Source organism: Simochromis diagramma, unplaced genomic scaffold (genome assembly GCF_900408965.1).
Source record: "Simochromis diagramma unplaced genomic scaffold, fSimDia1.1 OVJJ01000271.1, whole genome shotgun sequence".
NCBI classification, from domain to species: Eukaryota; Metazoa; Chordata; class Actinopteri; order Cichliformes; family Cichlidae; genus Simochromis; species Simochromis diagramma.
The window spans coordinates 1,018,100-1,039,565 of NW_024386909.1; the positions used below are offsets into that span (position 1 = coordinate 1,018,100).

General features: G+C 40.3%; 1 long non-coding RNA gene across 1 annotated transcript; it reads right to left on the reverse strand.

Annotated features, from left to right (window-relative positions):
• Nucleotides 1-1,559: 1,559 nt before the first annotated feature.
• Nucleotides 1,560-18,966, reverse strand: LOC120736253. The gene is made up of 3 exons (XR_005696442.1): nucleotides 18,930-18,966; nucleotides 10,726-10,728; nucleotides 1,560-1,728 (listed from the first exon to the last, which is right to left on the reverse strand). It is a non-coding gene; the product is annotated as an uncharacterized LOC120736253 (long non-coding RNA).
• Nucleotides 18,967-21,466: the final 2,500 nt, after the last annotated feature.

Sequence of the window (21,466 nt, forward strand, 5' to 3'; positions counted from 1 at the left end):
GTGTTTGGGATCATTGTCATGACTAGAGGTGGGATGTACTTCGTTACTGTACTTAAGTAGAATTTTCAAGTATCTGCGCTTTATTTGAATATTTTTTTTCTCTGACAACTTTTTACTTTCACTCCCTAAATTTTTAAACAAATATCTGTACTTTCTACTCCAAAAGTAAGCTAGTTACTTTTGGTTTAACAAATTTGCAGGGAGATGTTGCTTCACATCACTGAGAGCTTTCAAACATGAAACCGATTTGAGCCTAAACAGAAACACATGAAAGGTAGTCCTGTTTGTATATTAATCACCAGGGTATGTCACATAAAGACAAATGACGTGTGCCATAGTCAGAGGTTCAAGTTGGCCGGTGTGCAAATGCAACGTTTCTGTCAGTTCAACAAACATCAGCAAACACACAAACTGTGTGTTTGCAGTTTGTCGCACAGAGTGTTGCTAGCTAAAGGTCCAGCTGCTGTATTTCACAAGGAGGGAAATAACTTCACTCAGATATGGAGAAAGATAAGAAAGAGAGGTTATATTTAAAGGTACAGGCTGCTCAGTGGTAGTTGATCAACTGGAAATGTAAAGCTTACATGTAAGTCCTCATGGTTTTAACTCAGATATCGAGTCTGTAAATTTGACCCTATTTTTTCATATTGTGAAACATGCTGCAAAACAAACTGAGGTAGATTAACTGTGTGCAGGTTAGTGCAGGATAAACAGGGTGGTTTGCTGTACTGTGATGGATTTAAAGTAAAGAACAGTGTGTGACTGGTGAACAGTGGCCGTGGTGCTCGTGGTCTGTTGCATCAAGTGTAGCAAAGATGAATATGAATTTTAGCTGATGATGCTTAGATCTAGAAGTTGGAGTTTATTTTCGTTGTGCTGACTTCTTTCGTGCTGGGTACTAGCTAGCATGATGGAGTTTCTATACAGTTGGGTGGGTGCTATGATGTTAGTGATGTTGAACTTTATTTTGTTCATAAGGTTAGTTATTAGAGTTGCCGTAAAAAACGGAATTGTCCGGTATTCAGAGAAAATATCACGTTTTGTATTGAGGTGAAAAGGAAGGCCGTTTGTCCCGGACTTCAGCTACAATGAAAAAGACACAAAGCTGGATTTATTCTGTCTTTACGCTGAACAGCTGCCTCTTCTTTCTTCTCTCCCCTCCCTCTCCTGTTGCTGCTTCAATCATGAAACTGATCAATGATCAGCTGATCGGCTTTTCTCTCTTGTTTGTTTATCGCCCACTTTGCGCCAGAAAGAAGAAACCAGCCGATGTCGCGCTAAACAACAGCAGCACGTTTAAGCTTGATCAGCTGTTGTTAGAATTTATTTAATATTACTTTCCAGTATCAGCTGATGTTTGTTGGAGCCACAGCTGTAAAGCTGCTGGTCATGATATGTGTTTGGTATATGTGGTGAGAGGGAAACATGAAGATGAAACCAGGAAATGTTCTTACTGAATCATCAGAGCTGAACAGGTGATGGAGAAACAGGTTTACCTTTTAGATGACATGAATGAGTTGAAGGGAAGTTGTGAACTGTTTCTGAGAGACAAATAACACCAGGATCCTTTTTCCATGTAGCTGACAGCCTACAAGTAAAAAACTACATTTTCCGTGAAAATGACATCACTTCCGGTTTCTGGCAGGAAATGGTGGACATGCGATCGTTCGCGCTGATGTCTGTTTCAATGTGGGAAGTGTTACGAACAGCTGATCAGATCAGCAAAGCCTGTTTCTGGAATATTATGTTTTTGTTCCTGCAAGGGCTGGTAACTGTGCAGGGGCGGGTCTAGCAAAGTTTTGCCAGGGGCCCAGGTAGGGCATGAACAGGGAGAGGGGGGCACAAAGTACTTTTCTTTCTTATTCTCATTTAAAATATCTTGCTTTCAAAAAACAATTATCTGAATCTTACAACAAACGATTGATAGATTGATACATATATACCATCAAAACAGTGTACATCACTGTCACAACAGCGTTTGTTTTCATTCAAAGGCTTTATGATTTTTCCTATAATGGTGGGCCAGTCTCTAGTCAAAATGCCCGGGACGATTTTTTGTCCCACTCCAGCCCTGTAAGCAGCTCATCTGCAGTCTGGTGTTACCTACATCTTTCTATTCGGAAGGCAGAATTTTTGAGTTCTGAGTACAATCGAAAGCACCACAACTGCAGTGTTTGTGTTGGATTTAAAAAGCGCACATGACGCTATGACGTAGGCTAGAATCATGGCGGCGGTCAATGACGGTCTAGGCGTGGGATTTCTCTCGTGAAAATATGCAGATTATTTTTTCCTTTCTATTGGTAGGTGGCACAGTGCACTTGTGGCAAGTAAGCAAGCTAGAAGACTGGCAGTCTGGCTGGGTATCCAGTTACAGAAGCAACACATTAACAAGAGAAGTCTGAGTAAAACCAAAGTTACTTTCCCTAGTAACTAGTTACTTTGAAAGTAACGAGTAACTTGAAGTAACTGAGTTACTTCATTATCTTTGGCATTTGTATTACTTAACTATAGAAATAGGAATAAATTAAGTAATTTTGCAACAGAACACTAGCAACAACCTGCCTGAAGAGGCAATTTAAAATTTGCTCTTTGCTAAGTTGTCTGTTACATGTGGAAACAAGACTGGTTTATTTCTTGTGTTTGTTGCCTTTTTGTGCAATTCATAAGTCAGTATTAAATGGCTTAACAAGCAAAAATAACTAAATAAAACAAACATTCCTCTGAAAATGGTCCGGTACAAGAGCTGGACTGACAATGAGTGACAAGCAGCCAAACCTACAAAAGACCTTCAGAAAGCCTGGAGAAGTATTGCTGAATACTTCTCCAACAAATGAAAAGAAAGTCTGGCTCCTTGGAAGCAAAATATGAAGAAATGAGGAGTGGGTCGAGACTTTAGCACAATACTTTGGATTTTAGTAGCGAGGGAAGGAATTGTTTGCACTTGAAGATAACCTAGAGTATTTCAGATTGCGTTATAGCTTAAGTGCTTCTAATAGAATATATAAAGTAGCTAAATATGCTTAGCTATTTTACAGAGACACTTGCAGCATACCATTAGCTCGTGTGGATCCCACTTCAGGAAAGGAATTGATGGAAGCTGCAAGGTATTGTGGGGCTTAATGTAACATAAAAAGACTCCTTCTTTTCATTCATTATAATGAGGGGTAAAGATGAATAGATATGATGATGCTGGTAATGACAGCATCTCTCAGTAAGAGGGAAGAGGATATTCATGCACTCAACATTAGACTTTCTAATGGCTTAAGAGTTATCCTTTGGCATTTCAAGCAGCATAAAAAGGCAATGAGCTGCTGGGACGTTCACTATAATTTCCTTCTCCTTACCACTGTGTCTCTATCTTCAGTAACAAAGAATATGTTTACTTCACAGTCCGCGATGGTGAGTTTTGAATATGTCACAGTGTGGTCTATCTCTTTTTAATGGGTAAACAAACAGTCATGTTTTCATGCACTCATAATGAAACAAGCCTGAGGCAAAATACATTTGCACTGGCACACATAAACAAACACAGACACATGCTTGGGGGTGGACTGCAATCAGTTAATTTCATCAGCATCCATCAGAAATCACAGGCATCACTGCCATCTGCCTGACACGACCTACAACAGCCACTGTGTAAGCAGTATGTTTAGACACTACAGGTAATCCATTGTCGCTGTATTATACAGCTTTGCAATTCACTTCTTGGGTTTTAAAGTGCTGCAATTTAGCTCGAACGTGAGACACAAGAGTCACTCTATATATTACAGCTGGGTCATTAAGGTCTTGAACAATGAAACATGTTTTGTAATTTCACCCCTGTACACCACCAGAGTTAAATCAAACATCAAGATCTGCTTCAAGTGCAGACTTTCACATTTAATTCAAGTGATTTAACACTTTCCCACACCAGAGTAATATTTTGAACTTATCAGTGACTCATAGATCATGATTGATGGTATATATTCAAAGAAAGAGCAGAAAGTTAGATTTCTAACACTACATCATCACCTGAAAACACTGATTGCTGGACTATTTCATCGTTGCCCGGGATAGTGTTAAAAAAAGCATTGCTTGAAGTCTTTTAGAATTACATTACACATTGTTATCAATAGTCCCCCATATTCAAAGCCTCACAATGAACTGAAAAAATGAACATTGTTATAAGTAAGAAGATTGATTTCAATATTTGGATGAAAATCTGTTGCTCTCAATAACTGTCTAAAGTCTAGAATCCATGGACATCACTGAATGCTATGTTTCTCTCCCAGAGATGCTCTGCTATCCCTTCACTTGAGCCACTTTCAGTTGTTGCTGTTTGAGGTGCTCACTGCATTCAGTTTTATCTAGAAACTCTGCTCTGTTAGGCTGAGATCAAGTGACTGAGTTGGCCATTGAAGAATATCCCATTTCTTTGCCTTGAGAAATTGGATATTCAAAAGCAACCCATGGCTAGTATATTGGGTTGCTTTTGCAGTGCATTATCCCTTTTCACAGTGAAGCAGCATCTAATCATTTTTGCAGGATTAGTCTGAATCCAAGCAGGGAGGATAGACCTATACACTTCAGATTTCATTCTGCTACTTGAGTCAGCAGTGAACGGAATCAGTTGGCAGGAATACACACCCATGCCATTACACACTCAGCACTGCACTGTTTGGCTGATGATGTGATGTGCTTTGGATTATAGAGCATTTCATTTCCTTCCTCAAACTTTCTTCTTCATTTTGGTTTCATCTCTCCAAAGAAAAGGTTGTTTTTTTTGTTGGAGGCAGTGGGGGGGCTGACTCTTTAGGAATTTGACTGTTTGTAGAAAAACATTAGCAGTGTGGTTGATTAATCGTTTCATGCTTTCATGTTCGGAAACATTAATCATCAATAATTACATACAGAGCAAGCACTAGTTTCTGCCTTCTATCTTGCCTGTTCTGTGTGCACAACCTCTAGTTGCTGCATGTAAACATCTATATAAGTATTTTGCAGAAAGCTTTATGATTCTGCGATAATTGTAGAAACCCTGAGCAAATTAAAAAAGCATGAATATTCAGTTTAGCAATCTTTAAATGAAGCTTTCTTTGTCACTACTCCTTCTGGTGGATACACAAGACATTACCACCAGTTTTCCTAAATGCTGTTTAGGGGTGTTGCTATTCGAGGTGATAATGACCACATCACAGGCAGGGGATCTCGTTACGGTCAAGGACCGTCCAAGGATCAGCCAGGGATTAGGTGACTGGATCTGTAAATGCTTTCACTTTAGTTGTCTTTGGTGAGCTGGTGGGTGGGTTCCTCCTTTTAAAAAAATTACCACATGCTTGATTTCTTTTATAGATTCCAATAGCGTTCCATTGAGGAGCAAGTTCCACAGTCGGGATCGACTGTAGATGTTTTTATCTGTTTAATTTATGATGGAATAATGAGTGAAAATGCCTCATCGGGCCATGGACCTGCACGTAAGTCAGTTGTTCAGTTAATTTTGAGCCTCTCAGTAAAAATAAAAGTATTACTTTAACTGTAATTTCTAAACTGTTAATGCAATACTTTTCTCAACAGTTGCCCAAATTAAAGCTGAAAGTCTGGCAGCTATTCAGTCACATCTTCACAGCGTGAAAGAAAATCCACTGTGTTGGTGTAGTGAGGCAAATTTACAACATATGTCACGGATGGATATAACTGTATGTGTACCTTGCAATATGTAACTCACAGTGTATGCATTTAACTACATTACAGAACTATGTGATTGGGTTTTTAATAGCTCTCACCACTGCCTTTCCTCATTTATTGACTGCCCATCAGGGGTTTGAGGCGAGTGCCACTTAAAAAGAGTGAATGAATCATCATTGTCTACTCAAGTTTACCAATAACAGCAAAGAAAAAAAAGACCAAAAACTTCCCATCAGCGTTTTTTAATTGAATCAAAAATGGCTCATGCAGAGAACTCAATTAGTATTGATCTTCCCACTCTTCCTCGCTGTATACACCATGTGACTGCTTGGACAGCTAGCTGCTTATTCAGAGAGGTACAAACATCAGATCCAAATCTGTATGTTTGACCACACACATCTTTTTCTGTGCTCAGCGGCTGTTACAGGGTACAGGGCACAGAAAGGTCCAGAGGCTGTCATATCAAAGTATATGACAACGGGTCTTCTTTAGCTTCAGACTAGCAGACTGACCGGCGGCGTGTTTTTGATTCTTTTATGGTATGAAAGAAAGAAAGAAAGAAAGAAAGAAAGAAAGAAAGAAAGAAAGAAAGAAAGATTTGATTTTTAAAAACACATTTATTCACTCAATAGTAAACCATACAAACAGTCAGCTCAAACCAACACATTGCTAAATACAAGTTCAGAGTTATTTAAAGTAAACAGACTACCTTTATAATCCCAAAGATTTTGAAAAACATCCAGTCCATCCATATTGAAATAATATTTATACTCTCTCTCGACATACTTTTGAAGAGCTCAACACAATCAGTATTTCGTCCATTATCAATCTTATACTTTCTACTCAAGTAGTAGTAGAAAGTAGTCCCTTTTTCTTCTTCCCTTAGTCATATGAAAAACCAAAAATAAAACACTGTTGTGTAAAACATTCTCCAAAGGATTCCCAAATACCATTAAGTACCTAAAATATATCAATCAATCTGAAACGCTGTACAAAACAATGAAAAATAGTTTCTCTCATTGAACAAAAAGGACATGCATCTGAAGACCCAGGCTTAATGATGGACACGAAAGCATTTACCGCAATGATACCATGTAAAATCCGCCACTGTAAATCACCAGCATTCTTGGTCAATGGTGGCTTGTACAGCGACCCCCATACAGGGCCCACATCAAAACCAACCTTAAAATGTTCTCTCCAAGGCGTATCAGTTTTACCATTTAACTTTGTTTTGTTTATTGCCTTAACACAGCTTTTATACAACACCTTCCCAGTCACCGAATCCAGTGGTGTCCAGCGGTACTTCTCCTTCTCCAAATAAGGACCAGGGCTTTCAAAGTCCTTGAGCTGCTGTCTATAGCACAGGCCAAAGAAACTGTCCGTTTTATCAGGAATCAAGTTTTTTATCATCGTCTGAGAGTGCCTGCTTGAATCTTGTCAACATCAAGCCCACAATTCAGAGAGAGCGAACCTCAAGTTTTCTTGCCAAGGACACAGCATCTTCCATTTTGGCTCCAGCAAGTTCAAGCAAAAGCCTTACCGTTGTAACTGCCCTTCTCTTCAGTAGCTCTGACATCATTGCTGCATCATCCCAGGATGAACCCAAACGAGACCCTTTGAGAATAGGTTCCATTAAAGCCAATGCAAAGATGTAGACTTCCACCGTCGTTCTGTTTCCATCAGCCCCCAAGCCTTTAGCACACTAACATAGAAAGGTGACAAACACGTTACACCCTGATCAAAAACAAACAAAGTCTTACCAAACCCCAAATTGCCAACTTTAGAAAATAAGTATTCTGTAACCTGCCTCCACAAAACATTTTGATCCCCATACAAAAAACTGTAACCTAAAAGCTGCTTTCCGACTTTCGAGATGAATCAAACCCTGCCCTCCTTCCTCCTTTGACAGGAACAAAACGCTTTGAGGTATCCAATGAAGCCTGTCCCGAAAAAAGTTCAAAATAATAGTTTGTAATTTGGTCAACAGGTTAGGTGGAGGTTCCAAAACTGATAGACGGTGCCGATAGATAGATTATTAATAATAAGTACACGACCCCTGTAAGACATTCGTGGTAAAAGCCAATGCCATTTCTGTAACCTACCCTCTACCAGTTCAACAAACCCTTCCCCATTTTTCATGACCTCCATGTTATCCCCTAAATAAACACCCAAATATTTTAAACCAGTTTTTGTCCATTGTAGGTCATCAGGTAAATTGGGTCCTGCTCTTGTCCATTTACCTACTAACAAAGCTTTACTCTTACTCCAATTAACTTTAGAGGATGAAATTTTACCAAAACATTCAATGAGTCGTGTTAAAGCAAGTACATCTGACTCTCCCGTTATAGCCACAATAATATCATCCGCATATGCAGAAAGTTGAAAAGGTAAAGAAATGCCATTCAGTTTTATCCCATGCAGGTTATAATAAAGGTTCAATACTTAAAGAGTACAACATACCTGACATTGCACAACCTTGTCGAACACCTCTCTTTACATTAAAGGGAGCACTTAAACTACCATTGACCTTCAAAACACTTTCAATGTCACAATAGAGGGTCTTAATCATGGCAATGAAACCAGAGGAGAAACCAAAAGCCTTCAAAACATTCCAAAGATGTTGGTGCTCCACCCGATCAAAAGGCTTTTCTTGGTCGAGGGAAATCAGACCAAAGTTCAAGCCCAATAAATTAGAGACATCCAAATAATCCCGAATTAGTGCGATATTGTTTCTTATTGATCTGCCAGGAATACAATAGGATTGATCCGCATGTACAACTTGATCAATCACTTTCTGTAACCTGCATGCCAGTGCTTTTGAGATGATCTTATAGTCAGCACACAAGAGGCTGACTGGTCTCCAGTTCTTTATTTCATAAAGATCCCACCTTCTTGGGAAGAAGAGTGAGCACAGCTCTGCGACAGCTTAAGGGGAGCTTTCACCTAGCCGCACTGTCATTAAGAACCTCCAACAAATCACCAGCCAACACAGACCAGTATGATTTATAAAATTCCACAGGCAAGCCATCTATTCCTGGACCTTTACCATTTTCCATACTTGACAATGCATCCTGCAGTACTTGCAGAGTTAAGGCAAGCTCCAAGATGATATTGTCTTGCTCTGAGACCTCCTACTTCTCTAAACTTCTCTAAATTTTAAATCATGCTTTTTATTTGTTTTTGTTTCTAATGTTTCTGTAAAGCACTTTGAATCACCTTGTTGTTGAATTGTGAGACAATAACTGCCTTGCCTTCTGCTAAACTCGCTGACATACAGCTTTGAAAAGTAGTCAACAGCCCTTTTTCGTAATGCAGTGGGTTCAGTCAGCTCCTTCCCATCCTCAGATCAAATACAATGAATAAGGCGATTCTGTCCATTCTTTTTCTCCAAGCTAAAGAAGAATTTCGAGGGAGCATCCATTTCAGCAAAACTTTGAAAGATTTTGAAAACGTGAACGGACCAGGGCTCCCTGTGCTCTGAGCCCTAGCAGATCAGCCAAAACAGTGTTTTTAGTTTTGAGGGCCTGCAAATGGCCTCGGTCTCCTGTGGACTCACTCAACCGTTGAAGATCCACTATATCAGTCTAATTCTTCAATAGATTTCACCATCTCTCTTGTGACATTACATGTGTATTGAATACAGAACTGCTAAATCTTTATTTTACCAATGTCCCACCATTGCTGTAAGGAAGCAAACTGACATTTCATAGTTCTCCATTGATTCCAAAAAAAGTAAAAACCTTTTCTAAAACACCCATCATTCAGCAAAACCGTATTACAAATGCCAGTACGCACTCTTAGGTCTTAGTCTATTTATAAACACACACACAACCAGAAAAACCATCAGAAAAACCCACCGGACACATGTTGCAAGAATTGAAAATTTGTAAATGATGATCATAACAATAAAACCTATCTATTCATGCCAAAGAAATGAAATTCTCCTTACAATGGCCCTCGAAAAAAGCTGTGTTTTATCATGTTTAGAACGCCACACATCAACTAAGTTATAGGTCTCGACAATGCGTTTCAATATCCTCCTTGAATGCATATGTGGCTCGAAGTGATTCCTATCCAAATCATCAATAGTACAATTAAAATCACCTCAAATAATCAGTTGATGTGCAACTTAACAGCGTACTCGTTAACTTGTCTAAGAAAACACAGCGATCATGTGGAGACACTGGAGCATACACATTCAACAATGTAAACTTTGAATTTTCATACGTGACAATGACCTTTAACAACCTCCCAGGTACAATATCATCTACGTCAATAGAAACTGGAAGAAAGGTCTTCGAAAAGAGAATAGCAACTCCTGAACTCAGTGAGGTGTTATGACTCAAAACAATATTACCATCCCATTCTTTCTTCCAGTCAACTTTGATATCAAAACTACTATGAGTTTCTTGAGCAAACGCTATGTCGATGCATTTAGATTTTAAAAGGTCAAAATACATCGCCCTTTTTTTCATGTCCCTTGCACCATTATGGTTCAAGGATGGGATTTTAAAGCTACTCAAAAAGAGCCATAAAAAAACAAGAATACAGCATCTTATCTGCTGTTTTTCCCCTGTCAGGTATAGCATCAAACTCTGGCTCTAATTTCCTGCATCAGTTTTCGCAGTCTATACACTTTCAGTGTATCAGGGGTCCTTTGTGGCACTAACCATTTAGCTGAATCAAGAAACAACTCTCTATCAGGGAAAAAATCCAGTACAACCACATCTCGCTTTCCTTTGGTTACTTCCAAAAAACTCCTAATTTGTTCTAAACTGTACCCATTACTTCTCTGACCATCAGGAATAGAAGAGTCAGATGACTCTCTATCACTGTCTGAATCGGATAAAACATCCGACTCACTCTCTCTTCCACCCTTTTCGTTTGCCTGCATCTTTTTTGGCTTTGCACCTTTAGAATCCTTAGGTTTCCTTTTTGTATGTGGAATCTTAAAAACACTTTCATTATCCCCAAACAGATTCCCGCCACTGTGGACCATTCCATCCACATCCATTTCCTGTTGCACTCCTACTGGCGTAGTTGTGTGGCCAAACTCCTCACACACTTCAGCAGAAGTAGCAACAACCTTACTGGTGTCCTGATTGCTAAGAGTCTCACATCCTGAAACTCCGCCCGTCTTTCCATCTCTGACATTGAATGCTGGGGCTCCGTCCCTTGCGTCACTTGCAGAAACACCTTTGCCCCCCTTACCTGCTGAGACCCTTGCCAAAGTACCTGCTGAAGTCCCCTCTCCTGCGTTGTCAGAGCCCTGCACAGTTTCAGCTTCATTATGCACCTTCTCAGGACAATTACGGACCGAATGCCCTTCCTGATGGCACCCAAAACATCTCATGGTTTCTGTTGTTGCAACAATTGTGTAGTCAAACCCGTCAACCTTAAATTTCATAACTATGTTCAGCTCCTCATTCTCATTGTTTGGAATCATATACACCCATCTGCGAAATGAAACAACATGCCTTAACTTCGCAGATTTACACCCAGAAGGGAGCATAACCATAGCTGACACAATCTGACCATGACGTGACAACTCTTTCAGCAAAATATCATCACTGATGAAAGGCGGCAAATTAGACAGAATGATCTTCATCGCCAGGTTCATTAGAGGAAAGTACGTAGTAAACGTACTTCTCAAAACAACTCCCTTCTCAACTACGCTATTCACTTTGTCAACAGAATCCACAAACATAACAGCCGCATTAATCATCCTAGAAGCTGCCTTTATATTTTCATACCCAACAACTTCCCCTACAGCCAAACCACACTCCTCTACCGAAAAATCGGTACCAACCGGTATTTCAATACCATGCCGCCGGGAGAGGCTCCGAAAGCCCTCCGTCGCATGATTTCTTCCGGCCATCGCACCGAGCTAAGCGCTGCCGAAAAGAACACCAAACAAAAAACAAGGGAAAAAGGATTTTGCAACAGGACGAAAAAGTGAATTACCACTGTGAAAAAAGCAAAGTTCAAACGCTCACACTCGTTCTCCGTCCCCCACCTGCACCAGACGCTCACACATGCATACCTGACAGAGAGAGAAAGAAAGAAAGACAGACATATGTTTTATGTTGCTCCTTTTCATCGATTCAAATGTAGCTTAGCAATCCTGCTGCATGCTGTTTTATTTAAGCTAAATTAATGGAAGTTGCTGAGAAAAGTCATTTTGTTCACATAGTTAAATGACTAGGTGGTGTCTGTCAATAACCCCACTGGGCTCATAATTAATTTTAAATTCACCTCATCATGGAGTACGCCTACAAACCCGGGTGCTTTGACATTTCCTCTATGATTGTCCTGTAATGGTTCTGTGAAGGTGTCTATTCACATGTTTCAGTTTTGTGCTTCGCTTTGTATTCTGTGTCATCTGCCCACATTCGATTGCTCCGGGCCGTTTGATTTATGCCAATTCCCTTAGAAGCCAGGATATAAAAGTTGGTGTGAGCCACAGTTTTGCCTGACTATGGTTTCCATGAAGTCAAGGAATGATGGTGGGCCTCCTGCCAGGAATAGTTTATGTTCACATAACAGGATGCAACCTCTATGTAGGCTGCCACATCAACAGGAGAGGCTAAACCATCTTAGATAAATTCTAATTGCATCACAAAATCCCACCTGTTATCTTCTCAAAGCCCAGAAGTAATATAGATTTTATGAGAGACATCCACAACTACTTCAGCCAAGTGAGTTTAGTCACAGTGCCGTGGAAATCGCATGCTAATTTTTGTCTCGTGGATTCTTTCTCTGTCTTGGCATGCCTTGAGATGGAGTGATGATATCATTCCCCAAAGATGGCAGAAAGTAAATAGGTAAAACAGCTAAAAAATGCTTATTACACTGGTTTCAAAAACAAGCTGTTTAATCACTGATAGCCTGGAGGTGTTTGAAACAGGATTTTGAGTCACAATTGTTTAATATTTAAGAGGGAAAAAGAAGTTGAAGACTGATTTATATTTTCCCCAGCTGAACCTACAAATCCATTGTGAATTTCCATAAATGCAACATTCCCCCTCGCTCTCTAAAATTCATTCTTATTAACAGCAGGAACATTCATTCATGTACAAGACAAGAAGGCGTAGGGATGGATGACAAATTCAAGGAAATGTGAACCTGACTGTTACAGCGAGACTGATGGGAGTGGTACCTTCCAGGATGACATCACCCTAAATCTCACACAGATACACATAATGTTGTAATGTTGTTATTTGGCGCCGTATACAGTAAATAAAACTGAATTGAACAATCTATCCAAAATCAAGAGTAGTTTCTCAAGCCAACAAAGGAAAAGAAAGAGTAAAGCTCATACTCGTAGATAATATAAAACATGGAAGGTTGGAAAAATGAAACCACTGTAGATAAATCTGTGGTCTTGGACAGGAGACACACAGGAAATCAACATGCTAACCACACGGCCGTTGGCTCTACTTTCACAGCTAACATCTGCGTCTTCATCTTTCTCTCTTTTTTAGAACTGTCCAAAGAAGAAAACTCCATTAAACACTGTCAACAACCCCTTCAACAGGATGCATTACATTGTAACTGTCTTCTAATATTGTGTGATTGCATTGTATCAGTCAAACACAGGTGATTTGTATAATAATGCTTCTTACGACTGTCTTTTCTTTCCTTTAATTTGTCACTCAGCCTCAGCTGACCTCAGCTGTGACACAAGCTTTTATCAAGAATCCTTTGGTCTTGTAAATTGGCTTTCTGAAAGCATTCATCAGAATCCCCTAATGATCTAATGCATCGAGTCCTTTGGGGATGAAGCAGTGTGTCTCAAAGGATGCATCAAAGTTTATGTTGGCCTTGAAACTACAGCCACAAGGTTGAAGAAGATACGTCAGCTGACTCCTAGTTTATTACCGTTCGCTCTGAAGATTAAATAAACAGGCTTGTTTTGAAACCCACAATAGCCAAGTTTAACTGAGCGCCATTAATCTCGCTGGCACATTTGGATCTGGATGCCAAATGAGTTTTAAAAAGCTCATTCAGTGGAAGAAAAAAATACAATGTTTCTTCTTTATTCTTTAGACAGCAAACTCTTTGAAAGCAGTTAACACTAAAATAAAAGAGGCAACATTTGTTTGAAAGGCAGCATGCTGCTCTATTAGCACCCTTTGCAAAAACACAGCTGGTGAAATGAATAAAACAAGGTGGGAGATATTTCTACCTTTCATGATTTCACTCATCCCAACACTAGAAAGGGAACGTGTGATTGAGCCCTACCTAACAAAAACAAAGTAATTGAAATCTCATATCAGCACCGAGATTCCATTTTTGTTGCATAGTCTAGGTCTTGTGCTGATTTCCATATAAATCATAGAGAAACTTGGTTATCTTGCTTTTGCGGTTGGCCTGTGCAGACATCTGCTGGTCTTAGTGCAGTATCTCTGTTTGCACACATTGTGGACTTTGGGGATTGAACTTGTCCATATTAAAGGATGCTGTGTGTGTACACTGTAAGGGCAAGGAACACATTTGTTGGAAAAATATGAAGAGTTCGAGTAACCCATACAAACATCTTGAAGGAAGCCTTGTCCCTGGGGAGCAGTTGGATCACTGTCATAGACTGATTTTTAATTAGGCTCTGGAACATTAAGCTGTCTGTGATTCTGTTGCAGCATCCTAAGTGGTGTAAACAAGTTTCTGAGTAGCTGCCAAATGAAGGGCTATTAAAAAGACAGGGGAAAAGACACAACTATGTGGCATATAGACACAGCTATGTGTTAAATTACTGATGAACAGGTTTAAGCTCAAAGTTGTAGGTAACATTCACAAAGGTAACATGGTTTGGCACTTCATTTTACCTGTCAGAGTTTCTAGCTGTTATTAACAAAGGTAGGATGGTTCGCCACTGAATTTTAGCTGTGAAAATATGCTTCTAGCTCAGATTAACAAAGGTAGAACGATTTGCCACTAAATTTTAGCTGTTAGCATGCTTGTATGTCACATTCACAAAGGTAGTAGGGTTCGCCACTTAATTTCGTGTTGTGCGCATGCGCAGAAACAACGGGTAGGATGGATTCCCAGAACACCGGCGTTACGTATTTAAAATACAAAATATGAGTAACTGTATTCTGTTATAGTTACCATTTTAAAAGGTGGTATTCAGAATACAGTTACTTTGTTGAAATAAATGGATTACAAGGCGGTCTTTTCCTGTTTCATATGTTAGGCTATGCCCTCTCTATTTTTGGTAATTCCACGCTGGTGGAAACCCAAACAAAACACGCATTAAGAGGCTCTAATGCCTGTGTTTCAACCTCGCGGCCCATGTCAGCTAACCTATTTGTGGCCCGCATAATGACGTGAAGGAATCGTTTTTCAAATTATTGTTCAAAAAATTATTTAATATAAAGGCAATAGGCAGAGTGTTACAGGCATAGACCTAAAGAATGTAGCCTCACGGGCAGTGTAGCCCAGTTGTAAGTAAGCTATTAAGACTCAACTGTACACTGTGTTCGTGTTTTCCTCCGAAACAAGAAGTTCAGTTGGAGCAGCCTTTCAACGCCTCTCTCTTTCTCTCGCTAGCAAAGTTGACCCACACAACAACAAAGTAAAGCTAGTTTTCGGCTACAAGCCCGACACAGAACCCGACATATTAGCCAGAGGTCCCTTTACTACGGTTCGGAGCCGCGGACCTGTTTTATATACGTGCAGAATAGTTTTCTATACAAGATCGCTGCAAAAAGTGCAGCCTTACCTAATGTCCACCTTGTTACTCATTTTATATTTAGATTTAAACATCTAGTTGGTATTGGTATGGCGAGTAACCTTCAGTAATAGTAATAAATCACACAGCAATAGTACATTCATGTAGTTGTAAAAAGCATGATAATACATTAAGTAATCCAAAGTATTCAGAATACGTTACTCTCATTGAATAATGTAGAGGAATACGTTACAAAATACATTTTGGGGCATGTATTCTGTAATCTGTAGTGGAATACATTTTAAAAGTAACCTTCCCAACACTGATAAAGAGTAAAGAGTGGACTTTCCGAATGCCATTTCAGTGGTGTGATTGTGCAGAGTGAGTACTTGCATTCATTAAAGTGCCTGTGAGCTGTTCATACTGGTAAATAAGAGTTCAAGTGCTCTGAAAGACTATCCATGTCAATAAACCCTTCAGCATGGAGAATAAGTGTGTTTACTTCCGTTTTTGTCAACATGTTCTTTTAGGACACTGAACCAGTGTAGCTGATTCAATTTTTCCCCAATATTAGTAAACTAGTAAAACTGTAAAGGTTTACACTCTCACTTCCAAGACCAAGACAGACAGCATAAACCTACCGTAACTGTGTGTGAACATCTACACATCCGTTTTCAGGGCCTACAGCCTAACCCAGCCGACATTGGGCAAAACACACAGCTAGTCCATCACAGGGATTTATCACATCTATGACAAAAGTAAGTTTAATCACCTGTTAACTTAACACAGCTATCTTCAGAAGGTGAGAGAAAATCGGATCACCCCAGGAAAATCCACGCAGGCACATAGAGAACATGTTATTGCATTATCCATACTTGTCCTGGACACAGGTACACCACGGGGATATGTGCTCAGCCCAGCCCTCTTCACTCTATTCACACATGGCTCTACTGCCTTCTACTCTTCTAATACCCTTGTGAGGTTTTCAGACTTAGTGGGTCTCATATCACTACAGGGAAGAGATCCAGCACCGGACCCAACGGTGTTCAGAAAACAGCCTGATCCTGAACAGCAGTACGACCGAGAAGGTCGATATGGACCACAGAAATCCAGGGAAAAGACGACATGGAGGAGATACAAAGCCCAGAAAAGGCTCTTTTTCCACAGGAAGCCTTAAAGGGCTGGGCTCTCCTCTGCAAACATCTACAGAACTGCAATTGAAAGCATCATCTGTCTCAACATGACAGCTTGGGATGGCAGCTGTATGAAACAGGACAGAAAGGACTCGGTGCAGGAGAGGGGATTTTGGGAAGTCCTCTCCCAAATCTGTATGCTGACTGTTTTTCCCCAGAGCTATTACCTCTATCACCTCGCTCCATAGACAACAGTCTTTTAAGGCATGACATGTGTATGCGTGTGTGTTTGAGGCATGCACAGGACAGCTGCACTTTACAAAAATATACATAATACTACTTTTTAATTGTCTCCCTATTGTGTATATTTTCTTGTCTTTGTTTTAAATACTTTCTGGTTTTCAGCTGAAAACTACCACTCAGTTTCATTATCTGACTGTATAATTACATGTTTTAATATGTAAACAGCTGAAACATGTCAGGGGTTTTTTTAGTGTTAGCATTAATCAATGGATTTTCTAGTTACTGAACTTTGAACAAAGCCGTTAGTAATTTCTCATCAGAAGCCGAAAAGTTAAAATTTACTACTCAAATCCAAAGAGCCTCCTTAGCAGGTGCAAGTTGTCACTCTAAAACCACAGGCATGTGACTTGAACATAGCATTAAGACGATATTGAAATGATATTGGACAGTTTAATGATTCAGTCACACTGAGGAAATTAATCTTTCACAGGCTTTGTAATCATCAGTTTCTTGTGATTCTCAGAAAATGACTTTATGCTCTCCATTAATTCATTTCGCAAGGGTAACTCCAGATATTTCACCTTCATTGCATCAGCAGCTCAATCTTTGTTCCTCGATGTTTTCCTGGAATACCGATTGACAAATATTAATATAACTGTCCCAAGTTATAACTTTAATCCACAATTCCACTGTTTCATGTACTGCTGTCTTTCCAATCCACATTGCTCGTGTGCTTTTATTATTAGCTTATCCAACCTCACCTGTTGTTGCCTGGATCAGGTGATAAATGGCTTTCATATGGTTAGTAGCACAGCAAGATATACAGCGAGTAATAAGATGTGCATCTCTCTGGAGCAAAAGGGGGGAAATTAATTAGCAAAAACAACCATGGACACAAATCACTCTACCAGCAGCCGTGGAATTATTTTTCTACATTTCAGTTCCATAAAAAATAAGCAGCTGTCATTGCAAACATTGATTTATTCCCACAGGTGTGCATTAGTTTCAGAGCCAGTACTTCTTCATGGCAAGCTGCCAGAGATTAACCACAGCACATCAATATCCTTCGTATAGAGACATCCTCATTGGATTTCTTCTTACTTTGCTGTCTCAGCTACGGCTCTGCTTTCGTTATGTTCATTTCTACTGGCTTTGTGGAAGGGTAAGCCTGCAGTCAATGTCACTGTCACTTACTGTAGCTTAACTTTGTCAGTCACAGAGTTGGAAATTAATCTGTAAACCTAAATCCAGATGGAATTACATGAAAACATGGATGATAACGTTTTGGAAGAGTTAGTTTTTTCTGTGTTACTCACTGGTGCAGATCCACTGAGTGTGTGCTTTCTCTGAGCAATACAGTCACTTATAATTACTCGTTTTAGTAAAATGTCAAACTCAGCCATCCACCATTTTAATCAAATCGCTTAAATTTAATCTCTATTTTTAAAATATCTTAACATAGAAATTTAGTCATAGCTGAAAAGGGTTAAGACAACAAAACAGTGCATTTTAAAGACAGCACTTTGGTTATTTTGTAAAATAATGAAGGCCCAAACAGAAAATCCAAAAATGTCCTGCATGTCCTGTGTCACAGTCAGCCGAAGCAGACTATGTGGAGTGAGGAGGGGGACCCAAATGCAGACATGCAAAACTAAAACTTGATTCTTAACTGAAAGCGAGCGGTTTATTGTGGATGATTTAAAAAACAATTCAACGCTGAGCAAAAACCTAAACTGGGTAGACTAGAAAGAAAACATGAAAGATCCTAAACATGAAAACCTGGTATGGAACATGAAAACGTGACGAGAACATAACAGACAGCCAGACACTGAACAGAGCGAGACAGAGGACTTAAATACACAGCAGGGTGATGAGGGAAGTGGAAACACCTGGGGAACAAAGCTGGCACAAATGAACATGATGCTAAGGAGGAAGCAAAACTAAACACAATGGACATGAAAACACCAAAATCTTCAACATTAAAACAGGAAACATAATGAGACATAGACATGACAACATGAGCCTGACGTTGGTGTTTCTCGGTGTCCAGTGCTCGGTCCACTCTTGCACGGCCGGCTGCCAGCAGAGCTCACACAACACGTTCTCACTCCCAAAGCGTAACATTTTACGCTAGGTGACAAATCGTCAACATATTACGTTTTCGGCTACCCACCACGTTCCTAAATGACGACCTCGGAAAAAAGAGGAAATATGAGAACCGTCTGGACTCCATCTACACATGTTCGCTCTTTTTCTTCAAATCGCTTAGAAACACGCTATTTAACATCATTATAGTCCTGGTTAAGATCAGGAATAAGGTTATGGTCAGGGCTAGGGATAAGGTTAGGTTTAGGGCTGGAATACAGGGCTGGAACGTCTATTACCGCGGGAGCGTCATTGCACTGGATTCCAGCCATAACCCACGGCGTACCATAAGAACGCCAAAGGTCTCCTTTCGCGTTCCTCAGGAACGCCGCGGGACGTGACAAAACGTCGACATGTTACGCCTCGGGAGTGAGAACGGGCTGGCTCACGAGCACGTCACTATAGTCCACTGTGGCTTCTGCACCGTGGCTGCTGGGTGACCCCACGTCTGGGGCTTTCCTCAGTTCTTTCCAGGAGGGTGGCATGGTTGCCCCTCCGATGGTGCTCCTTGGGCTCTCGCACTCTGGGGGCCTCTGGATGTTTGGGGCCAGGATCTCCTCCATGCCTGCCTCACGCGCTTGGGGACAGGCCTATGGCTCCCCACACCCTCTAGTAGATCGTTACATGGAGAAACCTTTTGAATACAAGCACACTCATCCACACGGGTGTTCACAGATACAGACTACACCTTTCTTGACTGCTACCTCAAAGCACGTTGTGTGCTGTCGGTCTTGCGTGCTGCATATTTACTGTTACTTACATTTATTTAGGTTATTGCAATGATGTTGTGTGTGTTGTGTTCCTCTCTTTTTGCTTGTTTTCTATTTTTTTCCCCTCTCAACAGGTGATCCAGGTGATTTTTTTTAATGTCCTCTCTCCCTCTTCCACTCTATTTTTCTTTCCCTCCCTCTCGTTCTTTCTTTCTCTCTTCCCTATCCCACAGTCATGTCTGTCCCGTCTGTAATAACTTAAAATCAAATCAAATAAACTCTCATAGATGAGCTGCTCGTTACTAGTCAGGATATTTTGCAGTATGATTGATATCATATCATCTGCAAATGAAATGAAACCCAGCGGAGCCTCTGTGGTGGGAATCAGGTTTTGGACCACCTTCAAGGGCAGAAAGCAACAACAGGGAATTGGGCATGAAATTAATAACGCTTCTGAGAGAGGAAAAAACCCCAAGACGGTTGCCTGGGATGTGATTAAAAATAACAAATAGCTTAATAACTATGACAGTTATGCTAATTACATTTTTTCTTGAACCTGTCTTAACACAGACATGTCTGGCTGCACGCAACATTTAAAGTCTGATGTCGTGTGACCCAGTGTTTGAGTTTCATTGTGTTTTGTTTTCTATTCGTGTTCTGGTTTGAGTTTATTTTACCGTATTAAGTGCTACAATGCCTACAGGGAGTGCAGAATTATTAGGCAAGTTGTATTTTTGAGGAATAATTTTATTATTGAACAACAACCATGTTCTCAATGAACCCAAAAAACTCATTAATATCAAAGCTGAATGTTTGTGGAAGTAGTTTTTAGTTTGTTTTTAGTTTTAGCTATTTTAGGGGGATATCTGTGTGTGCAGGTGACTATTACTGTGCATAATTATTAGGCAACTTAACAAAAAACAAATATATACCCATTTCAATTATTTATTTTTACCAGTGAAACCAATATAACATCTCCACATTCACAAATATACATTTCTGACATTCAAAAACAAAACAAAAACAAATCAGCGACCAATATAGCCACCTTTCTTTGCAAGGACACTCAAAAGCCTGCCATCCATGGATTCTGTCAGTGTTTTGATCTGTTCACCATCAACATTGCGTGCAGCAGCAACCACAGCCTCCCAGACACTGTTCAGAGAGGTGTACTGTTTTCCCTCCTTGTAAATCTCACATTTGATGATGGACCACAGGTTCTCAATGGGGTTCAGATCAGGTGAACAAGGTAGGCCATGTCATTAGTTTTTCTTCTTTTATACCCTTTCTTGCCAGCCACGCTGTGGAGTACTTGGACGCGTGTGATGGAGCATTGTCCTGCATGAAAATCATGTTTTTCTTGAAGGATGCAGACTTCTTCCTGTACCACTGCTTGAAGAAGGTGTCTTCCAGAAACTGGCAGTAGGACTGGGAGTTGAGCTTGACTCCATCCTCAACCCGAAAAGGCCCCACAATCTCATCTTTGATGATACCAGCCCAAACCAGTACTCCACCTCCACCTTGCTGGCGTCTGAGTTGGACTGGAGCTCTCTGCCCTTTACCAATCCAGCCACGGGCCCATCCATCTGGCCCATCAAGACTCACTCTCATTTCATCAGTCCATAAAACCTTAGAAAAATCAGTCTTGAGATATTTCTTGGCCCAGTCTTGACGTTTCAGCTTGTGTGTCTTGTTCAGTGGTGGTCGTCTTTCAGCCTTTCTTACCTTGGCCATGTCTCTGAGTATTGCACACCTTGTGCTTTTGGGCACTCCAGTGATGTTGCAGCTCTGAAATATGGCCAAACTGGTGGCAAGTGGCATCTTGGCAGCTGCACGCTTGACTTTTCTCAGTTCATGGGCAGTTATTTTGCGCCTTGGTTTTTCCACACGCTTCTTGCGAC